Source organism: Leopardus geoffroyi, chromosome B1 (genome assembly GCF_018350155.1).
Source record: "Leopardus geoffroyi isolate Oge1 chromosome B1, O.geoffroyi_Oge1_pat1.0, whole genome shotgun sequence".
Taxonomy (NCBI): Eukaryota; Metazoa; Chordata; class Mammalia; order Carnivora; family Felidae; genus Leopardus; species Leopardus geoffroyi.
Window position 1 is genome coordinate 130,896,153 of NC_059327.1, and position 26,622 is coordinate 130,922,774.

The window sequence follows — 26,622 nt, forward strand, 5'->3', positions numbered from 1 at the left end:
ACACATTGTGGTATACACATTCAGTGGCACATTTTTAGTAATAAAAAGGAATGAAGTATTGATACACGCTACTGTAAGGATGAGCCCCAAAACATTATAGTGAATGAAATAAGTCAGTTGCAAAAACTCACATATTACATGATCTCACTTATATGAAATATCCAGAATAGATAAATCCACAGAGACAGAAAACAAATTAGTGGATGCCAGGGGCTGAGGCAAGAGGGTACCAGAGAATGATGGCTTAGTGGGTACGGGTTTTCTTCTGGGATGATGAAAATATTTTGGAATTGGATACAGATAGGGATTACACGACATTGTGAATCTGGTAATAAATCCGACTGAATTATTCACTTTAAAGTATGTTTGCTGAATGTCACCTTAATTTAAAAAAAGAGAACCGAGTAAGTCTTTTTCTTGAGAACCAAGAGAAAGGTAAAAATTTTCCTAACAAAGTGTGGAAATATGTATTTTCACAAAATTTTAATAATCTTCTTATATTTAAATGAATGCAATGATAGTTTTGTATCTTTTCTTGAGATTTTTCTCATCATTTATTTATTTAACAAATATTCATAGGGTCCTTAGTATGTTCTAGTTAATTTTAGTATTACTTGATTCCTCCTTCTAGGGAAATTTTCTTTTTTTAAAAGCAATGTTTTATTAGCTTTGTGAATAAAAAGAAATAATCACATGCCAGTTAAAATCAATTATCATGTTGTCCTAGACTTTAAGAATTGTCAATGAATATTTTACCTTGAAAAGGAATAAATTTGAGACTGGAATCCAGACGAACCTGTCTTCCTCCCTTCCTTTCATTTTTGCTTTCTTACTTCCTTTTTGTTTTAAAATGACTAAATTAGGGGCGCCTGGGTGGCTCAGTCGGTTAAGGGTCCGACTTCTGCTCAGGTCACCATCTCATGGTTCCTGGGTCTGAGCCCCCGTGTGGGGCACTGTGCTGACAGCTTGGAGCCTGGAGCCTGGAGCCTGCTTTGGATTTTGGGTTTCCCTCTCTCTGCTCCTCTCCTGCTAACACTAGGTCTGTCTCTCTCTCTTTCAAAAATAAATAAACATTAAAAAACATGAAAAAATAAAGTTACTAATTAGACATATAAAAACAGTTTTTAAATTATAGCTATAGAGATTTAAAATATTATGTTTATTGATATGTTACGTAGTATTTGAATGTAGCCATGTGGTATATTTTCAAGACATTTCATCTTTTCTATCATTAGAAGACCAATGATTTCCTAATTTACTGTAGAGCAGAATCCTGTTTTTTTAAATTTAATACCATGTAGAAGCTGAATGTAAAAACCAGTTATAAATGGAGCTGATCTATTTGAGCCTGCCTCTGCTTTGCTCTTCTGCCAGTGGCCTCTGACCTTGGAACACAGTTTGAAAACCACTACTTCAACCAGTTCAATACATTTAATGACATTTCTTCTTCCCCTATTTCTATATAATTTGTTGGGCCTCTTACTACAAGAAAGGAATAAATTGCTCATTTTCAGTGATACATGGACTCAGGGATTCCTCCAGAATACATTTAGTAAATTACTCCTAGTGAAGTAAATTGTACTTTAGTGGTCTGAAAGAGATCATGAAATTTAGAAGAAAACAAATATCTATGTCTCATTCAATTCATTCTATTAGGTTCCGGTCATTCTGGACAGTTTGGGTCTTTTAAGTTGTTTTGTTGTTGTTTGTTTGTTTGTTTGTTTCCCATTAGGACAGGTCAAGGATCACAGTCTCAGTCTCTCTCTGGTTTTTCACTGTTAACCTCACAGATCATCTGCCCACTGTATCTTCGTCTAAACACATATGACTTCAAAACTCATTCTTGGGAAATGACCAGACATAGTTAATTGCAGCAGGAAAAGACAGGGACTGCATTCATTGATCTAATTGCAGCCACCAGGAAGATTTAATTTTAGCAAGATTCATCTCCGTATGGGCTGGAGGAAGACAAAAAAGTAAAGTTATCATAGCTGCTTACATTATAACGTATTAAGATATTCTACCAAGATAGCTATGTACTAATTAGCAATTCAGAAACTGACCAATGTTTACTCCTACAGAGTCCCAAGACATCTATCTTCCACAAGTATCAGAGACTGTTACTCTTTCCAAACTGTTTCTCTTTCCAAAACTTAGTAGAGGCCAGGATATTACAAATGACATTCTTTGCTGCCCACCTGTTCTATGGTATAACCATAAATCCAATTAGTCAATATAGAACATGTAATTTTGGAAAGATCTAAGTCCCTCTGCCTTCCAATCTCTTCTCCCCCACCCCCCACCCCCAGCAGCATACTGCTTCGACTAATAATTCTGGAAAGCTTGCATCCACATCATCCTTTGTGCTTCACATCCCCCGCTTCTGCTGCCCAGCTTTTTCTTGTCAACATTCATAGTCGTAATCTATTATCTTTTTGTTGTATTCTTTTGGCAAAATGACAATCCTGTATCCACCTGACTCCACCTTTCTTCTCCCACACAGGAGATACTGAATTCTCACAATTGTATACATTGGTATGATAGCAAATTCATGGTGTCAAATCTTGATGGAACAGACTCCCAATGCTGACTGTTGGTCACTCTATGGTCCATTCTTTAGATGCTTATTAACTCTTTATTATACGTCAGGAGTCATTCTATGCTGTGTAGGTATAAAGATAACAAGAGAGGAGTTTCTTCTCTCATGACACATTACAATTCAGGAGACAGATTATAATCAAGTAACCGATATAAAAGATAATTTTAGTTACTGTGGAGTACAATAAATGGAGTCACCAGGATGATAATGATAGAGATATAGGAAGAGTGTCACTTTTAGGTCAACGCTAGGAATGGCATCCTTCTTAGAGAAGGTGACATTTGAGTTGAGCCAACAAGACACAGAACACAGGAAGGCATCTCTATAGCAAATAACCAGATTTGCAATCGAACAAAGGCTTTCAAGCCAGGGAAGTAAAGCCAATGAGCTCAGAGCAGAGTATATAACAGCAAGAGTACAGCAAGCAGGACTTGTAACCCATGACAATAATATTATTGTGAGTATAAAGGAAAGTCCTTTAAAGGTTTTCAGTATGTTTTTCACTATTAGAAAAAGGGGTTACAAATAAAATCTAGAATGAAGCCTGTGATGTTGAATTAGGTTAGTACCAGTAGCAACTAATTAAAAATACAAACCTACAAATAGATAGATGCATAAATAAATGGCAGTGTAGATGTGTGAGTAAGGGTTTAGTGTACATGCAAAAATTTCCCACCTCCAACACTGAAAGAAGTGGATTGAAGCAGTCACTAGCTCAGTTGCCCAAGAGAACATCTAGTGTCCAGACATTGGTTTTTGAATGCATTCTCCAATAAGAGAAATAGAGAAACTGTCATTTCAGGGCTGTAGCAGAAAAAAAAAAAAAAAATGCAGGAGGAGTTTAAAGCATTGTGTGGGACCAGAATGTACAAACATACTAAAAGAAGAAAAAAAAATATGGGGATCAGATGAAAGGGATACCAGATCCAGCCTGAAAGAGTTCCTTGTGGTCATATCTGGATCTATTTGGGAAGCAATATTAATAACCATAGTACTGGATTTTAATCCATAAGGATCAGGAGTGTATTTATCAGTACAAAGCAATCTAGCTTTGATGATTTTTTAGTCTGGCATGTGTTCAATGCTGATTTTCACTCTGGAACACTTTCATGAAGACTTGAATGATACACATTTTATTTACATTGGTTATACATATCTGGCTGAGATCTTGTTACATCTTAACCCCACCTCTGTCCTTTTACGCCGATGACTCTTTGCCTTGGTTGGCCACCCTCTTGGAGAAGGTTCCTTCAAGATGACTCTGGCTCAGTGAAAATATTTATCCTCAGCCCTCACCAAAATTTGCATGCCTGTAGATGTAGTTTTGTTTTTGTTTTCTTTTTTTTTTTTTAATTTTTTTTCAACGTTTTTATTTATTTTTGGGACAGAGAGAGACAGAGCATGAACGGGGGAGGGGCAGAGAGAGAGGGAGACACAGAATCGGAAACAGGCTCCAGGCTCTGAGCCATCAGCCCAGAGCCTGACGCGGGGCTCGAACTCACAGACCGCGAGATCGTGACCTGGCTGAAGTCGGACGCTTAACCGACTGCGCCACCCAGGCGCCCCTGTTTTTGTTTTCTAATAGAGCCACCTCAACTTATACTGAGGTCAGAGAAGCTAGCCATCCATAATAGTATCTCACCTTTATACTTTCCAGATGTTAATGGCATTGACTAAATACCTCCTAAAATCTCTGGATGACACAAGTTAAACTTGCTGAGTAGTCCTCTTGAGTACTTACTCTATAGACTCATGGTAAAAGACCAATAACCTTATCTTCTCTTCCTTTGGGAGAAGGAAGAAGGGAGTGGGGGTGGGGGGGAATGTGAAAGTACTTTATTAGCTTTTCTCAAAGAAACTCTCTCCTGTTCATTCAACTTCAAACCTTTAGAACTCAAAGGGACGATGGTGTATGGGAAGATATACTCAATCAAGAATGAGGAAAGATATTTTAGTCACGTAGGGTAACAAAGAATTATGTCTCTTGCACTCTTTCCAAGAGGCTGGAGAAAGTGATCCATTAAAATGAAGCACTAAACCTTGAAAGAGGAAAACAGAACAATTTCAATTTGGAAAGACATGAAGGGAATCTCCACTATGAGAGTAAAAAGAGTTCCGGGCTAATAACTGACATCAGGCTGACAAGGCAATGAAAGTAGATTGGAGTAAAAAAAATGGAATTGATGGAATGATTCATGGATATGATCATTTAGGAGAATGATTTAGACAATTGGCAAAGGGTTTAGGACTGAATTAGTGATGAGTATAGAGAAAACTCAGCAAACAAAGATGATTATTAACTACAGAGAAAACTCATCTGTGACTAGCATTTGCAAAATAATCATAACGTACACATAAAGTGTTAATTAAATAATTGAACTATTTTGGGAGGCTTGGTGGTGGGATGGATGTGTGTCTGTGGGGCTTAGGAGAAGAAAGTAAATGCTCATCTTCCACAGCAGCAAATAATCAAATGATTCCTAAACCTGAAATATCCAGAAGTAGGAATACAAACATGTTCTTGGGAGCCATGAAGTTAAGGACCACAGTCATCACTTAGAAGAGAACATTTTTTTTGTGATGGAGAAAGGGAATCAATTACAGCCAGTGCTGCTAGGGGGTGTGAAGTTAAAGAGAGGACAGAAATGCATCCCTTGTACTTGGCGGTAGGGAGGATATTAGTGACCTTAGAAAAATAGTTTTGTCGGAATGGTGGAGACAGCAGCCAGAGCTGAGCAGATTGAAGAGTGAGAAGGAGGTGAAGAATTAGACAACAATGGAAAACAGAGAAAGAGTGAGTTCCTAAGAAGTATTTGTTGAGTGAATTGGGTATCCAAACAAACCAGCAGGTATCTCAGTAAATGTGAAATGTTGAGCAGGCCACAGAATGAATGGTAGGGTAGGAAATGACAATCGGGAGGGGCCCATATCATAAGGATCTAGAGTGTAAGTATCACAAACTGGCCATTAGGTCAGTTCCAGACTAACAACAAATGACTGGTTTTATTTTTCAAATAAAAAGCATTCACGTAAAGCTAACAAAATTCAAAGCCAATCTCTCTACCCCTCAGAGTCACAGACATCAAGGAAGCTCTTAACTCCCAGTTGTACTTTAGAATTTTAACTAGCAAAAGTAAGTTGCTCTGAATGCCTACTGACTTTCACATCTTCAGTTTGTTTTTGTCAGTCATACAATTTTAAAGGATCCTGTCTTCATAGAAGGATCCTGTATTTCTTATGACTGCTGTAAACAAATGAATCACAAACTTGGTGGCTTTAAACACTATTTTCTCACAGTTCTGGAGATCAGAGGTCTATAATCAATATCATTAGTCAAAGTAAGGTGTCAGTAGCAGGGCCATACTCCCTCCAGAGGCACCAAGGAAGGATCTGTTCCTTGCCTCTTCTACTTCTTGTCACTCTGGTATTCCTTGGGTATGGCTGCCTCACTCCACAGTCACCTTGCCTTTTCCTCTTTTTTCAAATGTCTTTCTTCTCTCTCTTATAAAGAACGGTGGCTGCATGTAGGGCCCACGAGATAATCCAGGATCATCCCCACATCTCAGGATCCTTACCTTCCGTATTAGATAAATGTTACAGGTTCCAGGAATTATGTTTGAGGGAGAAGGGCATTATTTGGCCTACTCAAGTCCTCAGAGATCACCTAATGTAACATTTCTGATGAAGGAAAAAGATGCAGAGTTGAAACGATCTATTCAGGCCCATACTTAGTAATAAAACAGGGCTGAAGCCAGATGCCAGCCTCTTTGCTGCAGAAACCTCACATTAAATTAGAAGCTGGTGACGTGTTGTCCTGTTTTCTGAAACTGTTCTTGTACAGTCAAGCGATACACGGAGACTGGGGATGAAAAATTTAAAAAGAAATCATAAATTGTGTGGTTCCATTTCAATGATAGCCTTAAAAACCATTTTTAACAGTTATATAGATGAAACTTCTCACTTATAGTACCAATTCATAATTTTAAGTGTTTTGTTAAATTAAGAGCTTAGTGTCTTCAATTAATGTTTATGAACTGGGATTTGTGGACCATTTTCCTGAGGGTTCTGGAAAATTTTCTTCTCAAGAAACAGTCTTTGGAAGCAGGGTGTAGATCCGTGTTTTAATGTATTAGTCATTCATATAATTAAATATTATTTCCCCTCAATTACCTGGAGAAATAGAATTAAGCATTGTGTGGCCAAAATCTTCCCTTAGTGAGGGAGCCTGGAGAATTAGCAGGTTTTTCATGCTTCCCAAAGCATTTTTACAGCCAGATCAGCACACTTTTCCATTTTATTTGTTTACACTCCACACATCAGATTTAAATGTGATGATTTAGATGATTAAATCCTACCACTTGAGGGTATTGGTATGGTACAATCACTGTTGTCAGTCATCATTGCAAATGTTTCCAAGTTTCACATCAGTCCTATTAGGTGAAAAACCATAAAATAAGAAAAAAAAATTCAGATTGAAGTTGAATGTTCCAGTCACTCAAAGCTGTCATAGGGAAGGATGAGAAGATAAAATTGGCATATCTTGGAAATAATTGGGTCGGGCTTACTGCTATTTGAAACTGTCATATGTATCTCTTGAGGAAGCTTTTCCAAATAGTAGCATGTTCAGCCCTACCACGCCACATTTGAAAGATGAGCTTTGACAAATACCATGTTCTGATTCCTGTTTCTTGATTTTATACTCAGGAAAATTCTTAATTTCATTCCTTACCAATACTTGCTGTATTTGATCATTTTATTTTAGCAATCCAGTGGTGTGTGCACTTATCTCGTTGCTCCTTCTTCTGCTTCTCTTTGCATTTCCTGATGTTGTGCCTCCTCTTAAATGTTCTGTGTGCATTTGAATATCTTTATTTTGTCAAGCTCCTGTGGAAGACTTATGTCCATTTCTCTTTTAAGCTGTTTTTTCCTTGTTGATTTATAAGAGTTCTTTGTATGTTCCAAATATAAGTCCTTAATTGGATATAGGTATTGAAAATGATCTGCCATTCTGTAGGTTGCATTTTAGTTTCTTAATGCCAATTTTGTATGTGGACCAATTGTTAATTTTAGTGTCAGATGAAATACCTATTTTTTTTTTCTATTTTGGTAGGACGTACACAACCTTCTTTAATGCTTGATATTAACCATGTGATCAACCAGCTTGAATGCATTTAAATAACTATTTTGAAACACCTGGTTTATGGAATAACCTCAGCCTTAAAGTAATGAATCTTTAGGTGCAGAACCCAATTAGATTTCATTCCCAATTTTTTAAATGGGTATTATGTGTTAGTGTAGCCTAATAGAGAAGAGAGTGGATTTTGGCATCAGAAATGGTTCATATCCTCCCTCTAACATTCAGCACAGAGTAGATAATCTAAACTTTATGAGTGTCTCAGTAACTTCTTTTCTAAAATAGGGATGACAATGTCTACATGGTAGACTCATTTTTAGTTTTAAATGTTATATATAAGATATCTTAATATGATGCTATTTATTTATTTATTTATTTATTTATTTATTTACTTTTTGTTTGAGAGAGCGAGTATGTGACGGGGAGATGGGCAGAGAGAGAGAATCTTAAGCAGGCTTCATGCTCAGCATGGAGTCCAATGTGGGGCTTAATCCCATGACCCTGGGACCATGACCTGAGAAAAAATCAAGAGTCAGACACTTAACTGACTAGCCACTTAGGTGCCCAAATATGATGATATTCTAAGATGCCACTTTTGTAAGCATTTTAAAAAATTAAAGTACCAAAATATCTTCAACCTAAACAATAGTAGGATCCAGTAAAATTTCTTACCGTCACTAAATATATGAATCAAAATGTCCCTATAGCTGTGGAATAAATAAATAAAAGTGCCGTTCAAGTGATGGATGGATGCTCACAATTTTACCTTACAAATGACATTCAGGCACTTAATCAATTTTTAAATTGCTTTTTGAGAGATGAAAAATAAACTCATATATCATAAACATAACAATGTCAATTGAAACTGCACTTCAGAATGATGGTCTTAAAAGGAGAATATGACTTAGATTCAACAATTCCAAAGCCACCTTTATTTAGCAATTGAATCCCACAGGTCTTAATGGTATGTTTAAAACAAATAGGAAAACGTTTAGCAATATGAGCAGTAAGGTGCTGTATATAATGCGTGAGTAAAGAATCAGGCTTATTTAAGGCCATAACATATGCTATATAGGAATGTGTGGACCCGTGATCAAGTATGTCAAATATAATAGACAGGTCCAACAATGTAGAAGTTGACAGCACGCTGTTATCAGCATACCTGAGCACATGATTGGTACAATACTCCAAGAGAGGCAGCCATCATGCTGTGGAAAGATCAAAACACAGATAGAAATTTCTCATTAAGGTTGTTAGGTTGGAGGCAATTGTATAAGTGTGTCGTCAGCACTTTTTAAAATGCTCTTGGCTGGAGAAGGCAAATTGCTTGGTGGCAAAGTAGAATTAAACTTCCCCTACAAGCTATCTATGAGAAATGATCTCTGCATTCTATTATTATATTTTTTACTTCACAGTTAGTGTTTTTCACTATAGACAAATACTTATAAAAATTTTCTTGCTGACATAAATAAGTCATATAGAACTTAATATCTCCTCCTAGTGAATTCATCCAATTTGAACACTTAAAAGTATAGGTGATATGGCATAGATACAATGCTACCAATTTATGTTAACATAAATTAATATTATATGTTAATATATGATATATATTACATGTTAATTTATGTGTCATTGCATATATTGTATATACTTAATACATGCATATATATGATTATATATAATATTACATATAATTATTTTATAATTACATATTATATATGTATTTGCTTGCTAAGGCTATCGTAACAAAATTCCTTAGCCTAAGTGGCTTAAACAACAGAAATTTATTTTGTCTGGAAGCAAGAAATCCCAGATCAAGATGTTAGCAGGTTTAATTTCTTCTGAGGCCTCTCTCTTTGGTTTAGAGATGGCCATGTTTTCACTGTGCCTTTACATGGTCTTTCTTCTAAGAGTGCACCCTTCTAATTATAAGGACATAGATCAAAGGATTAGGTCCACTCCAAAGACTAATTTTTTAACTCAGTTACTCTTTTTTTTTTTTTTTTTTTTTTTTTTAGAGAGAGAGAGAGAATGAGAGAGATCCCAATTTTGATCCCACAATCCTGGGATCATGACCCGAGCTGAAGTCAAGAGTTGGATGTTCAACCGACTGGGCAACCCAGGCGTCCTTTCACTTAGTAACTTCTTAAATACAGTCACATTCTGAGGTACTGGCAGTTAGGATTTTAACATATGAATTTTGGGGGGGGTGCACAGTTCAGCCCATAGCGATATATTTTATATGAATTATGTGTACAATCTTATGATTCATAGAGTTTGATTATAGTGGCTAAATTTTACCATTAAGTTCAGTGTTTCATGTTCATTTATAGAAATACTCTAAATGATGTGAAATGGTTCTAGACTCATTTTAGATCTCAGCTGCCACACAAATGGGGAAAGATGTCTATAGTCTTATCTCAAACGATCCTTGAGTGACACTTCCAGGGAAATTGGAAGTGTTGAGGGGTGGACATTGGCAATCTCAGTGTCAAGAGCCTGATAACCCTGATAATTCCTGTTCTGAGTTTCCTCCCACATGACATTTGAATTGTTCCTTGGAATACAGCATTGCCTTCTGATGTGACACTCTGAAAGAAGCATTGAGGAACAATAGCAAGACCATGGAAATTATCTTCTATGTGACTCCATGTGTCAGACCTAAACTCACTTGTGAAAATAATAGGAAATATATTTTACCTTAATATTGAAAACAATATGTGTGCCTTAAAATAGAATGGACTTCTCATTATATAATAACCCCCACTGTCCAATAAAGTATTCAGAGGCAGGCTATCCCTAGACCGCCTTCCATGAAATACTCTTCTCTTTTAATTTCTACTGTTAGTGTAACTGGATTATTTGCATGTTATCTAAATTCTGTATGTAATTACTGATTTGTCTCCACCCACAGAAAAGAAACCTGTGGATATGTACAAAGCTGCATAACCTTTTAATGTCTGAAGGCATTCAGGATTTTTGGAAGGGCAAAGACTGAAATACAATAGGATAGTTATATTATTGTCCTTAATTTAATAACTTATTATTTATTTTTTAAGTTATTTATTCATTTTGAGAGAGAGAGAACATGAGCAGGGAGGGGACAGAGAGAGAGGGAGAGGGAGAATTCCAAGCAGACTTCGCACTGTCAGCACAGAGCCTGACGCGGGCTTGAACTCACAAACCGTTAGAGACCAAGAACCAAGAGTCAGACACTTAACCAGCTGAGCCACCCAGGCACCCCTAATAATTTATTATAAAATTATTGTTTGAAATAATTGATTATTAAGTTTATTATTAATTTATTACTATTATTAGTTTAATAATTTAAAAATCAACATGAGAACTTCTTTTTAGTGACTTCTTTTTGCATGAAGCAGTTATGTTCTCTTCAATATAAAAGCCACTGTACACTGAGGCATTCTTTTTTTTCCTTAGAGAATTAAGTGTGCAGTCCATTGTGTGGCTTAAGAGCTATGATAAAAAAGCTATTTTATTACTATAAAATGCAAATGGATTTTTTTGGAATAATTTCAAAAATGTTGACTGCCCCTGATTGTGTATCTACTCTCTGCATTGTCTCCTAATTCATGACAGATCAAATGACTAGGCCAAATTGAGTGAGGAAATTTTTATTCTCAATGATTTAGAAAAGCCATTGTGTGGGGGAGCTGCTCTCCGAGAGAGAAGCAGGTGTAAGAAATAAGAAGATGGGGGAAGAGGGGTTGAGAAGTGTGATTGGATTATATCCCCAAGGGTATTGTGTTCCCTGCACAGGATCATTAAGTCAGGGGTTAGGTTTCATGTGGGGGTGGAGGGAGCCGGTACTAGGAGGAAGGGAAATGGATTTGACGCTGTTTGTGACAGATTGATACTTCTACACCTGAAGAGTAACTTTGTCCCTTTTTCATACTGGATGTTCAGTTGAAATTTGTTCCCAATATTTTGTTATAGGCGAGTGAATACATATCATATCATAAAATGATAAAAAAATGTTACCATTGTGGTTTTTCTTAAAGTCAGGTATTTTTATATAATAAAAATAGTTTGAATCTATAATCATGTTGTAGTTAATGCCAGTGTTATTATTTTCAACTCCAAATGGAACAAAATATTTACTGTATACAACAGTATAAAGATAAGTGGGATTCTGAATTTTAGAAAATAATTTCCTATTACATTATTGTAATGTCTTGTCTGTGCTCTCATTTTAAATATCCAGCTTTTTCCTCCCAGACTGACTGTTTTAGTAGAGATTAATGACACATATACATTTCAGAACTAGATGGGAAATCCAGACAACAAAATCGTTTTCTCTCAGTGTTTGTTTTCTCTTTCAGTATTTCAGGTTTTTTTAGATGTACATGTATATATGTATTTATATATATGTGACCAAAAAAACCCCATAATATCTGTTTTACTATGTTGTCACTTTTCACCTTGTTGCTTTTCTTTCTCTCTGCCAAATCAGTAATCTGACAGTGCAACTGAGTCAGTCTTAACCTAGTTAATTTTAACCCCATCTTGCTCTACCTAACTGCATTCATTATCAGTGGGTGCAGGGTTGTTTTCATATGCTTATTCCTTCATCAAAGCTCCTTGACTCAGAATACATTTTTATAGTGGCCAACTACTATGATTTGTTTTTTATCTATACAGATACTTCTGACACCTAACGTGTGGGTTTTTCACACCAAGCAATTCTGTATTCTCTGAACACCAACTGGGACTCCTGCAACTTAATTCAATTCTGACACTAACTAATCAGGGTTAGTGTAGAGTGGCAGGGTAAGGGCTCAGTCCCACAAAACTGCCTTCCCACCTTTAGATGTCAATCACACGTGATGGGTCCCCAGATTACCCACATTTCTATCCAATGGGGCTACAAACTGGGGGATCCCATGGCCTCCTCCTCAGGCTTGATAACTTGCAGTAGTGGTTCACAGAACTCAGGAGAAAAACTCTACTTGCTATTATCAGGTTATTATAAAGGATAGAGATGAATAGCCAGATTTTGAGTTATATAGGGTGAGGACTGGAATGGTCCCAAGTGCAGGAGCTTCTGTTTCCATGAAGTTTGGGGTACACCATATTCCCACACGTAGATGTATTCATTACCCCCAGAAGCTCTTTGAACCACCTTTATTTAAGGCTTTAATGGAGGTTTCCATTATCTAGACATGATTGATTTAATCACTGGCCTTTAATGATTAACTCAATCCTCAGCCCCTCTTCCTTCCTGGAGGTCCAGCAGGTGGAGCTGAAAGTTTCAACCCTTTAATCACATGGTTGGTGCCTCTGGCAACCAGCCCTCATCTTGAAGCTTTGTACAGTTCCAGCCACCAGTCATCTAATTAATATAAACTAGGCGTGGTTGAAATGGGTTGATGAATAACAAAAGACAATCCTCTCAACCGTATCACTCAAGAAATTACAAGGGTTTTAGGAACTCTGTGCCAGGAACCTGAGATAAAGACCAAATATATATTTCTTATTATATCGCCCACATCACATGTGGACTTAACCACTCTGTGAAATACCTAATCAGAACATTTCTGACCTTCTGCTTGAGTGACACATAACTAAGTCAAGCAAGCAGGAATCCAAGTGGATTAAGTTTGAAATCTGTGATTTACCAGTGCCATAGGGGAGGAACTTCATCAGCTAAAAGAAAGCTTTAGAAGGGCAACAGAGAGAGATGAAATAATGAGTGGGAAATTCATTTTAGTATCTGAATGTTTCTGTTTTATATTGGCTCACTCTCAAGAGATCCTTTTTTTATTTAAAAAAATTTTTTTAATGTTTATTTTTGAGAAAGCGGCATAGAGAAAGAGAGAGACAGAGAGAGAGAGAGAGAGAGCACATGAGTAGGGGAGGGACAGAGAGGGAAACACAGAATCCGAAGCAGACCCCAGGCTCTGAGCTCATGACCTGAGCCGAAGTCAGACACCCAACTGACTGAGCCACCCAGGCACCCCAGAGATTCTTTATAAAATATTTCCTATAACTTTGTTCTTATATTTGCTTCAGGCAAGATTTGGAGAATCTCAAAATATGTGTTTCAGGTAAAATCTTATTTTTTTATTTTTATTTATTTTGAGAAAGAGAGATACAAAGCAAGCAGGGGAGGGGCAGAGAGAGGGAGGCAGAGAATCCCAGGCAGGCTGCACAGTGTCAGCACAGAGCCCAATGTGGGGCTTGAATTCACAAACCTGACCTGAGCCAAAATCAGGAGACTGATGCTTAACCGACTCAGCAACCCAGGCACCCTCAGGTGAAATCCTTTTGAAATTAGGAATTGATAATTTGTTAGGGAATAAATTGAAGTGGATAGCTCTGAGCAACACTATACTGACACACAAGTTTGTACCACATTTTCTTAACTTCGAGGTTGTCAAATACTTGTTCCCATTATTATTATTATTATTATTATTATTTATATTAGAGAGAGAGAGAGAGAGCATGAGCTGGGGAGAGGGGAAGAGGGAGAGAGAGAGAATCCCAAGCAGGTTCCATATTCAGTGCAGAGCCTGACACGCTTGATTCCAGGACCTTGGGGTCATGACTTGAGCCAAAATCAAGAGTCTGATGTTCAACCGACTGAGCCACCCAGGCACCCCGCCATCATTTTTTACATGAGGAATTCTAGAAACACTACTAGTGAGTACTCAAAGAGTACTTAGTATGTGCCAACCAGTATTCTAAATGTTGCATATGATTTAGTTTAATCTCTACACCAACCCTGAGTTAGATATTATCATTATTATTTATTTTACATACAATTAAATGAGGCTCAGAGAGAGTAAGTTACTAACTAAAGGTCACACAACACATAAGTGGCAGAGCCAGGTTTTGAGCTAAAGAATCTTGTGGCAATTATGCAATCTGCCTCTTAAATAATACCTTTTAGTTAATCTTTCTTTTTCACGTCTTTTCTAGTGTCCTAGAGTGGGGGATGAATATTTTTATCCAACATTCAAAAATTCTTATCTTAGTTCAATCAAGAAAGTGCAGTGAACCATTTTACCAATACTGAACTAAACAACTTAAAAAAATTTATTTTTAATGTTTATTTATTTTTGAGAGACAGAGAGAAAGAGAAAGAGCACGTGCACACTTGATTGGGGGAGGGGCAGGAAGAGAGGGAGACAGAACCCAAAGCAGGCTCCAGGCTCTGAGCTATCAGCCCAACTTGGGCTCCGACTCACCAACCAGGAGATCATGACCTGAGCCAAAGTCAGACACTTAACCGACTGAGCCACCCAGGCACCCCATGAACTAAAGCAACTTTTAACAATATAAAATTATTTCCTTAATTTTCACGCAACATTGATGCATTAGAACAGCTTGTGAAGTTCCATTGCTTTAACTTCCTGTTCTATGTGATCTGTTATTTTTACATTTCTGATTCATATAACACCTAAAAGAATCTATGAAAACTATGATGAAACTGATTTCAAAAAAAAAAAAAAATCAACAATCAAGCTAAAGGTAGATTTTAAAAATTTTCTTATGTGAACAATTTTATCTTGGCAATGATTTTTTTCATAGCCTTTTGTAGCTAACCTTTTTTTTTAACATCTCTGCAAAGTCAAAACGTGTTACTAAACATAAAGACAAATGAAGAATTAATGTAATTAATATAGCACCTGAAATTCAACAAGTAATTTTCTGTTGCATTTTCTTCTTCATATATCTTCATTCCCTGTATCTTTTCCCTAAACATGGATGTGTTACGTTAGGCTATTTCATTTCAGAATTGTAACTGGGGCACAAGGGTGCAAGAACACGTTGCTCTGGGGTGTGGGGCAGACAGATCAGGTTCAGCCACTCACTACTGACAAAGCCGAAGCTAGACAGGAGTGGTGGAAAAATAAGAAAGGAATTTAACTCAGTGAGGCCAAAATGGGAAGATAGCAAACCAGCATCTCAAACACTGTCTCCCAAGTGCTGAAAATACTTCCAGGTTTATATTAAGAAAACATGGGACTGGGGCGCCTGGGTGGCTCAGTCGGTTAAGCGTCCGACTTCAGCTCAGGTCACGATCTCGCGGTCCGTGAGTTCGAGCCCCGCGTTGGGCTCTGGGCTGATGGCTCAGAGCCTGGAGCCTGTTTCCGATTCTGTGTCTCCCTCTCTCTCTGCCCCTCCCCTGTTCATGCTCTGTCTCTCTCTGTCCCAAAAATAAGTAAATGTTGAAAAAAAATTAAAAAAAAAAAAGAAAACATGGGACAGATTGGTGGGTATGTGCAGGTGGGCTGTGGAGATCAAATCGATCACTGTCTTTAGGTCAATCACACGGGGGTTGTCCTCGTTGCTTGAAGGGGTAGTTTCACTTCCCATCACAGGATGCTTTGCCTGCCGGGTCTTTTGCCTGAGTGAAAAGATAAGCTGGAAAGAAGAACTTAATCAGTTAGAAAGTACAGACTGAGGTCGAAATGGAGATAGTTAAAGTCCGCTTTCAGATGTATGTAATCCAGTGTGTGCGAATATCTTATCTATTTTTTTCCCTTCAGTTTCTCAGCCTGTCACATGATGCTTGTGCAAGTTTTTTTCTGGTGACCTGGTGTCTTTTGCCCTATTCATTTTCATGAGCTTTCTTACTTTACTAATTCTGTTCATTTTGTTGCTTTTCTTTTTCTCTATGAAAAGACTCCAACAGTAAAGCAGTTATTGAGACCTGGCTAATCGTCTCTTCTTTTCTGTGCATTGCCCTTCCCCTTCACAATCTTCTTTCTAGGGTGACAATGCTAGCCACTCATATATTTGCCAAGCGCCGGTCACTGCTTAATGCTTTACATGCATTGTCATCCACATAGGAATCTTAATAATAAGTAGAAACTATTTCTTATGTCTATTTACAGATAAAGAAAATGAGGCACAGGAAAGTTAAAGTCAAATGGCCTGACTGAAGTTGGAACTCAGTCAATCCTTGCCCATCAGATCTCCCATCCTTTATAGATGGCCTCTCACACAAAATATGTGTGACCTTTGGGTCTGTCCAGCTGACAACTGATTTAATGCAGGCAGGCTGGTCTGAGTATCCAGAGGAGGGGTCCCACAGGACCAGCCAAGAGGGTCCTTGGCTTTGCACAGTATGGAAATCAAACATGAGCAGAGAGGAAGTGAGAGAAGAGTTTACTAAGGACATAAGAGTGCGGGTACAGACAGTGTCTGGGAGACTCAGAAAAGAAAGAAGGGCACACATATGGCTTAGTTGGTTAGGCGTCCCACTTCTGCTCAGGTCGTGATCTCATGGTTCCTGGGTTCAAGCCCTGCATCAAGCTCTGTGCTGATAGCTCAGAGCCGGAAGCCTGCTTGGGATTCTGTGTCTGCCTCTCTCTTTGCCCCTTCTCCACTCGTGTTCTGTCTCTGTCGCTCAAAAATGAATAAACATTATTTTTTTTTTTAAGAAAAAAGTAAAAAAGAAAGAAGAGTGAGCCGCATTCATCTTTGCTTGGAGTCTGGGGTTTTTATTGAGGATGGTGGTCTGGTGCACCTGTCTTCTCAGGCATCCAGGATCAAATACAAGTGTTTAGATGTTCTCCATAAGTCACTTATGCCCTGTAGCCAGGGGTTCTGATGAGTCACCCATCTTGGAAAACATTCATGCTGCCCCGTCACTCCTTAGATGTTATCTGTTGTTCTGGAGACTCCAAAGAGAACATTAAATCTTTCACCTTTACAACAAGGACATACATTATCTATTGTATAGCTATAGACATACATATCTATTGCATAAGGATTGTATAAGGCAGGGCTGTAGGACCTAGCAAGAATAGAAGCAGGGAAAGGGGCAAAAATAAGTTTTTCATGAGGTCTTTTTAGTTTCCTTGTCTCATTTTCCAGCCTTGTTAATAAAGGAACACCTGATTATCTTGGCATCTAAATCTGTGATTACTTCTGGTCAGAATATTTGATATAAGGTAAAAAATAATGAAATAAAAACTTTTAGCAACATGCAAATAGTCAAACTGTAGTTTTTAAATGATTTGTATAGTCTTCTATTTGGATTTGGTCCAGTTCCATAGATTTAATTTGATTGTTATGCTGAACAGACAGAAGGTCGTGGGAACTGCAGTTATAGAAGAAAGATTGTTTTTATACATATTTGATATGACTTTTAATATTTCACACACCTGTATATATAAATAATGCAATTATTTATGGCATCCTTCTGCTGAAGGAATTTTAGTTCCTTTCTTAGGCAACATGATACATTTGTGCACAAGGAAAACATATGTCCTATGAATGCTTCACTCATATATTTATTTTTCAAGTCAGGCATTCCGTAAACAGATACTAAATAAATAAATGCCTGTTCTATGTTGGCCATGGGGCTGGACGTTGTGAATGTTGCAAATATCAAGAAAAACCAATGTTAAATTCTTGTGAAATAGCTTTAAAATATATAACAAATAAGTAGGTATTTCCGCTTCTGGGATTCTTTTTCTTCCTTTTTTTTTTTTTTTAAATTTCTGCCGTAGCTCTTCTTGAATATAAATACTAACTGCCAGTGTTTGTAACGAAAAGCAATATGTATAGGGTTTCAGAAATCTTCTCTTTTTAAAAATTTCCGTCATTTGCAAAGTAGGTTTGATTATTTAGAGAGGTCTATAAATTATCCTTTATTCAAAATGTCTATAATTTTAATCATGTTATTTTAATTGCAATAGGTTGTAAATTTGCAATAAAATAACAAGAAGGGAGGCTGTAACAGATGTTCTGTCAGCACATGTGATTTCGTCTGAGACAATCAAGCATTCATCATGCTTAATCTTCATCAATTGAAATGTACTGATTTTCAATAATGTGAGTTCTGTATACTCAAAAGGCTTCTGATACTTAGGAACAAATTTCTTGACGGGGACATATTTTTATATAATGGCTAATTTACCCTAAGGATTTCTTCAGCTGCTATTATAAATAATTTTATTTAGTGATGAATTATTTTCATATTACTTGATTATAAAGGTAGCTATTGTTCTTTATAGATAGTCTTTTTTTTTTTTTTTTTTGGTCATTCCATGTTTCTTTGCACATGGCAACTATTTCACCTACATAAGTAAAATATCATCTATGCTTAAACTGGATGCAATTTGTAAATAATGATGTTAAATTATTTCTTGGAGATATACTGCTCTGATGGCAGTTTAATTTATTTAGATAGCTGTAGAATCCTAAGAGTGGTACATTAGCAGTAATACTTTCATAAAGAAAATACAATTAAGGCCCGCTTCAGTACTATGCACAATGAAATAAATTTCATTGAAAACATAGTACTTCCTAGGCAGTGTTTTGAATTATTGTTGGACCTTAGAAAATACAGGGTAAAAATAAAAGCGGGAAAATGAACATCACGATTTTATAACCCGTACATTCTTTACACTGTGCTTTACAGGAAAGTGTGTAAGAAATGGAGAGTGGGAAGGAGAAAGGAAGAGGGAGGGAGCAGAAGAGAGACACAAAGAGAAAGAGGAATAGGAGATAACCAGAGAAAATACAGGCAGTTAGAAACAAGAAGAAAAAGGAGAAAGGAAAAGAGGAGGAAGAGGTGGAGTTGGGGGAGGACAAGGGGAGAAGGTGAAAGAGAGGAAGGGAGTCACAAAAGGAGAAGCAGAATCATGAAAGTTAAAGACTAAAGCTTTTCCTTTCAGGGGCAAGGCCAGACATTCTCTGCAGACGTTCAGAGGCTCACGTAGAGAATCAAGCTGTTGGGTAATGGGAAGGTGATCTCCTGCCTTGAGGCTTGCTTTCATAGAAAAGGAATGGAGGTGGGGGGAGAAATGAATAAAAGTTCCTGCCAAGGGGACCTGGGGAGAGGCAATTAGGTCTTGGCTAGTTCTCAGGTACTGCAAATGCCATTTGTCTGCACCTGGAAGCGTCTTGGTTGCTAGGGAAATGACAGTAGTTTGAGAGGCTCCCAGGGAAACCTGCCTAGTCTCTGAGAAACACAGGGAGTGACTCTGGAGGTCAATGTAAGATTTAAAGTGGGCAGTAAAGGAACAGAGTTACTCTCATATCTTTGCCTTTTCCAACCAAACGCTTGGAAAACAAAACAATGTAATTTCCAGAAACTCTTTCCATTCATTCTGAAAAATTGTCACTTTAATCTTGCCTGGTGTTCTGTCTCAGGAAGGGAAGATCAGAAGAATGAGCCTCTGATATCTGTTTGGAGATTTTATAGAAACCTCCTCTTCCAAACTCCACCCCCACACTTATTTATTTTTATGTTTGTTTACCAGTATTCTCTCCTTTTCCAAAAGAGATGCAGGTGAAATCAATGAAATGGTACTTTTGGTGGAATTCTCTTATCTTTCGTCACATGTTTTGGAGAGAGAAATACATATTATTACAATCATTTTCTGATCAATTTTTATACAGAACATACTTTATATTAAAGGCAATCTGAATTCAGTACAGATTCATTTTAAAGCCACTACTCTAAGAAATTTTCTAAAAACTTCATAGCATTTTCTTCACTTTTGGAGCTCAAAAAAAAAAAAACATAAAAAGTGTAAGTTTGCTAACTTCTTACATTTATTCAGCAGCAATACCTGGGTAGAAACTTAGCGATTCCATTACTGGAGCTTAAGGTCTATTTATTAAAAAATGTGCCCACTTTCCCCATCCATGCCTTTTATTTTAATGTACAGAGCTACCTCATAGGACTTCAAGAAGTATGAAGAACAGCACACTGATAATCATGTTATTAGGAAACAATTTTGGGATTCTATTGGAAGATATGTGGGGTGTTAAGTTTTTCTCTTGTTAGATGATTTGTCTGACAATTTGCCAAATTTTAAGAAATAGGGGAATAAAAAATAAGAGCACATTAACCACAAAGAATTTTTGGAGATAGTTATCCATGCTCCTTTCCTCCTAGTTTTTGGGGCTAGTGTTAGAGTTACTCAGAAAATAACATACCACAAAGTCCAAAGGGCAACGTATGTCTTAAAATTTTTTCAAGACAATTCACAGGTTTTCAGGTAGCAGCTGGGGTGAGTAGAGACAGTAATAATTTCCCTATCATAAATATTCTCTGCTAGTTTTTTATATCATGTAGGCTAGAGAGAAGTTGATGAAATGGTAGCAGTGTCTTACAACTCCACTGGTTTTCACTCTTCTTCCTTGTCTCATCCTGTGTCTGGCCATACTCTCTCTCTCACCATTGACCAATTTAGCTCTTGTTTTTTTGTTTTTTTTTTTCTTCTTTTCCTTTTTCCTGCCTTCCTCCTCTCATTGACATCTACCACCTCCCACTCTTCTTCCTCTTCCTCCTCCTTATTTCTGATTTGCTCTTTTTCTACTTCTTCCTCGAGTTTCTGCTGTCTATTTTCTGACAGTTAGCCACCAGAAGCAATAGGGAAAGAAAATATATAGGCATTTTCTCCCTGAAGTTTGTGTTACTTTTGATTTTGTAATTGTAGGGGGAAATGATGTTATAGCTTTTAAATGGTAGTGATATAAGGGAGATTATAACTTGGGGTTTTGTATACTTCAAAAAGAGAATGGCAAACCAAATTCTGCCTAATTCTTGAGAGCGATCACTTCCCTGAGGTGGTAACTGGCCCTATGGAAAATGGTTTTCCCACAAGGTCACTTGCCAAGATAATTTTTCCACTGATGTGAAGATGTATCTTGTTGGCAAAACTGCATGGATATATTAAGGTATATCTAGTGCATGCAGAAGCTCTTTGTTACAGCCCAGAATGGGAGCATTTTAAGAAAATCTGATGCTTCTCATAGACCTAAAACCTCTCCCTAACAAAGATAAGAACATTATCTAAGCATAGATACCACGTTTAAATTTTCTAGATACAAAAAGTAAAGGGGCGCGTTGGTGGCTCAGTTTGTTGAGTGTCCGACTCTTGATTTCCGCTCAGATCATGATCCCAGGGTTGTGGGATCAACCCCAGGTAGGGCTCCCTGCACTGAGCATGGAGCCTGCTTTGGATTCTCTCTCTCTCTCTTTCCCTCTGCCTCCTCCATCACTTGCATACTCTTTCTTTCTAAAACAAAAAAAAATTTGAATAGTTTTGGAATTAATGATTATAAATTCAAGTCTGGCTCCATTTGTCTGAATAAAATGAATTCTCCTAGAAAATTTTCTAAATTTCTAAAATTTGATTAATTTAACACATTTAATTCTTTTCACACTCTCAGCACGTTCTATGCATTTTATAATCTCAATGACCCACCACTAGCTGCCATGCCAAGAACATTATTAATAAGCAACTGGTACCTGGCCTCATGGGATTCTCAGATGCTGTATAAGCATCCTAGTCTATTTTTCAAAATAGACTACAGAACCAGTTTTCAGATACCAATATTACTCATGATATCTATAATGTATTACTTAAATTTAAAAGGCTAGGTTTTTTTGTTATGATACTGATGAATGCCTTTAAGGTATATAGATGTTGTTTTCTCAAACATGTTCTACTTTGAGTATACAGCATGGGAAGAGAGAAGCCAAAATGTTACAGAAACTCAGTGATGGTCTTTGGTTATTGCCTCCATTCATTGCAGGGGGTAGAGTTCATAGTTTACTGTTAATGTAGAGAGAGCTGTGCGAATGACTAAAACCTGATGACCTCTCAGTGTGCTGACCATTTAAAGGAAATAGAATTAGAGCTTATGAAATAGAATCCTGATTCAAAAGATTTAATGACAAGATTCAGAAAGGGCAATGAAAGTCACATTAAAAAGACATGCACTCTCTGGAGTGTCTTTTAAATTTCATCTACAGAATAATTTCCACTATTTAGCTGCCTCCTCAGCAGGATTAAAGAGATCTAAATATGTTCGTTAAATAGCAAATCTGCAATGATGGGATAGGGAGTAAGGGATAGTAGGGAATTGAAGGACGATTTGAGGTGATGGGAGGCATCTCTGTGGGATATTCTTTGTTAACAGCAAGATAACTCCGTGACAAATCATGAAAATCAGTGCATGTGAATATATCTAAGAAATCAAGATGAAAAAAGACATGTTCTTGGGGCGCCTGGGTGGCTCAGTAGGTTAAGCGTCCAACTCTTGCTTTCGGCTCTGGTCATAATCTCACGGTTCATGAGATAGGACCCCACACTTGGCTCCATGCTGACAGTGTGGAGACTGCTTGGGATTCTGTCTCTCCCTCTCTGTGCCCTCCACTGATTTCTCTCTCTCTCTCTCTCTCACTCTCAAAATAAATGAAGAAACATTTTAAAAAGTACATGTCCTTGACATGTATTTGATGTATAAGTAGCCACTATCTTTGTCAAAGTTTGATATTTTTCTTATTTATTATTCATCTAGCAAGCTCAAATCATTTTTGAAAATGGCTAGGTAATAAAAATAAATGAATTCTTTCTACACATGTTTTCTAACAAATTACTGTCATCCTAATCCACAGACTTCATTATAGATAAAGAAATAGACATGTGGTCCTCTTTACGCAAACTATGCACAATCAAATGCTTTAGTGGTAATGATGGTGACAGCAAAGATACATGAGGGGAGTAAATTACAAAAAAAATAAAATAAAAGTTTAGAACTATCTGTAATCGTATTCTGGTAAGAAGAATCTAGTGAGTCATTTTGTTAATTAGTGGCTGCAGTAAGGAAAATAGAATAGTATTTATAAGAACACCCACCCTTTGCATTGTGTCATGTAGTATTTTCACTCTTAACTTGAATGAATTTGATATAGTATTTATTTTAATCTGAAAAATAAGAAATTCAAGTAAGTGTATGAATCCAAATCTTTGGATTTAGATTCAAATACAATGAAAAGACACTGAAAGAAAAAACGAACAAACCACTAACTCGTAGGTTGTATCAGGTAACACTTTTACTGTGCTCTTCAGTGGGCTTGCTCTAAGTTTCTATTTGGATCTAATAGGAAAAATCACCTTACAACCAGGATCTGCTATAGACTGATATGTTTTCAACCATGAAAGTAAGATTTTAAAATATTCTAAATATTACTACATTCAACACTTGGTAACCAGAAAATGTTTTGACTAAAGCCTTTGACAATTCACGAAGCAATCCATAAAAAAAAAAAAGAAAAAGAAAAAAGAAAAGAAAAGAAAAGAGAAGAAAAGAAAAGAAAAAGTAACAAAAACTCTAAAATTTGGACTTTTTCCGGAGTTTGGGATTGTTTAATTAGGATGTCAGGCCAGAGAAATGAATGCTACTTTGGTGTTGTTTTCTCTAAACACAAACGCGGTATAGCTCATTGAAAATTCTCACTGAGCTGTGGTAAAAGCTCTCAAGGGAAGGGATTTTAGAACCCTCCTCAGCTTGTTGATGAAACCCTGGGTTTGAAACCACTGGGGCAGCAAACATGTCTGCCTCCGACGGGGGAGATCAACGCCACAGTCTAACACGGGCATGTTGATCATTCCTGCTTTAATGTGTCCTGCACGTGCCTTGCAAGGATAGAGGTAGAAAGACGAACAGGTTTGAATAATATGGAAAATTTTGTTACATTAAAGATCGGCTTTAATGAAGACAAAGAATATTATTCAACTTGCTTCTAATATGAAAAAGTTGGCACTAAAAGCAATGTTTGTTTTTTTTTTAAAGGTACCAAGTTGTCTGTACATTTTCTTTAGACTTGGATGAAAAGTATGTGATAAAAAACTTAAGTTTTATAAATATATATATTATAATTTATATGTTAGATAAAGATATATATTTATATTAGATATATATTAGGTAAATGAAAATTTTAACTTTTTTATTATATAACTGAATGTATATATAATGTAAATATATACTATAAATAATATATTTACATATAATGTAACTGAACTTCTACAAATACAAATTCATTTGATTCAGTGAATTTAAATTTTGAAACAGATGAATAATAACAAAAAAATCCCCTCTAAGAAGATTAAACAGGCTAGTCAACCAAAAATCAACATGGCTTATTTTAATAAATTAAGCTTGTCACTTCTTAATGCTCAAATCTTATTAGTTCATTCTTCTAAAATAAGAGTTTTGACTTATGAAAGAGAATAAAGAAGAGTAATTTAGGCACACTTAGCTTTGAATCTGAACTTTCTCAGTTCTTGAGTGATCCAAAGGAGGTAATGGAAGCTTGGTCAGAGATGCAGAAAAAGAGGGGATGGTTATTAAAGATACATTTCCCATTGTCACAGAGCTGCTCATGATTTTGTTGGTAGTAAATGCCAGCATGACTCTGGATAATGTATTTCATATGTAGCATCCGTCTGTACTGATTTATTTGATATTTATTTTTATATTATTTAAAAATATCTATCCTGCCTTCATGAAGTAGGTATTTATTAAATAATTGGTGAATGAATGCATAGGACGTTGTCATGAGTAACTAGGGTCGTATTGTACTTCAGGAGCTTGCTGGGCAGGAAGGTCTGGTGACAGAGAAGGGCTCTGCAATTCAATGTACAAAATAATAGCCATGCAAGTTGCTGTCTCCATGGGAGAAATCAAGAAAACCCCAGTGCTGTATTTTTTATCCATGAGTAAGTTTGGTCATAACAATAACATAACATAACATAACATACTAAATTAATTGTCTTACATTATACTGGCTGGATTAAAAAAAAATAGCCAAAGAAGATTACAGCAACTTAAAAGTCACTACAATGCCTCTTTGTCATTTATGTATTTCTAAAATATGTCTAAAAACAAAGGATTATATTAATAATTAAAATTCCAAACACCAAAGCATCATTTGATGCTAAATATTCTTAATTATCTAATTACAAACTTAATTAACCAAATTGTGCATGGCAATGAAAAATATTGTCAAATGATTTACTTCCTTCTGTTTTGCTAATATTAAAGTATGTTGAGATCATTAGAATCTATGTTGAAAGTGTCTCTGTAAGACAAAAATTGTATTTATGAGTACTTGAAAAAAATAAAATGAAAAACAGTTTAGATTGTGATGCAATTTTAAGCAGGCACTAAAGAAACTATCAAAACATAATAAATATTTTTGAAAATGACCCATTTACACATAACAGAATTGTGAGTCACCAAGCCTCCACTTGTCAGTATCTAGCTCATACTCTTCCCTGACAGCCCGAGTCTATTACTGAGTGAGGCAAGGGTGTGAATCCCCAGCCATTTCAGCTCAACATGAGATTCTGATGGGCAATACTAAAGTTAGCTATACTGGATTGTATATTTGAAAGTGTCTATGAGGGTAATTCTTAAATGTTCTCATCACCAGGAAAAACTATTAGGTGAAGTGATGAATTTTTTTAAATGTTTATTTATTTCTGAGAGGGAAAGAGAGACAGAGTGCGAGTGGGTGAAGGGCAGAGAGAGAGGGAGACACAGAATCCCAAGGAAGCAGTCTCCAGGCTCTGAGCTGTCAGCGCAGATACCAATGTAGAGCTTGAACTAAGGAATCGTGAGATCAAGACCTGAACTAAAGTGGGACGCTTTACCAACTGATCCACCCAGGCATCCCTGTGAAATGATGAATGTTAAGTAAACTCATTGTTGTAATCCTTTTGCAATATGTACATATGCCAATTCATCATATAGTATACCTAAAACTAATATGGTATTATATGTCAATTATATCTCATTAAAAAAAACAAACAACTCACTTTATACTTTCCTGCAGGGTTGGCCAAGTTTTATCAGGTTGCAGTTTGAAATCTTCTCCTACATTATTATTAGGAGTTTCATACATGTTGTTGCATGTTCATTCCTTTTAATTGCTTGGCAGTCTACTGTATGGATATACAAGCGTGTGCTTAACCATTCATCTGTTGCTAGACATGTGGGCGGTACCTTGTTTTTGGCTATCGCAAATAAAGCTCCCATGAACATTCATGTACAAGTCTTTGTATGGACGTATGTTTTCAAGTTTTGGCCAATTTGAATTCTTCTCAAG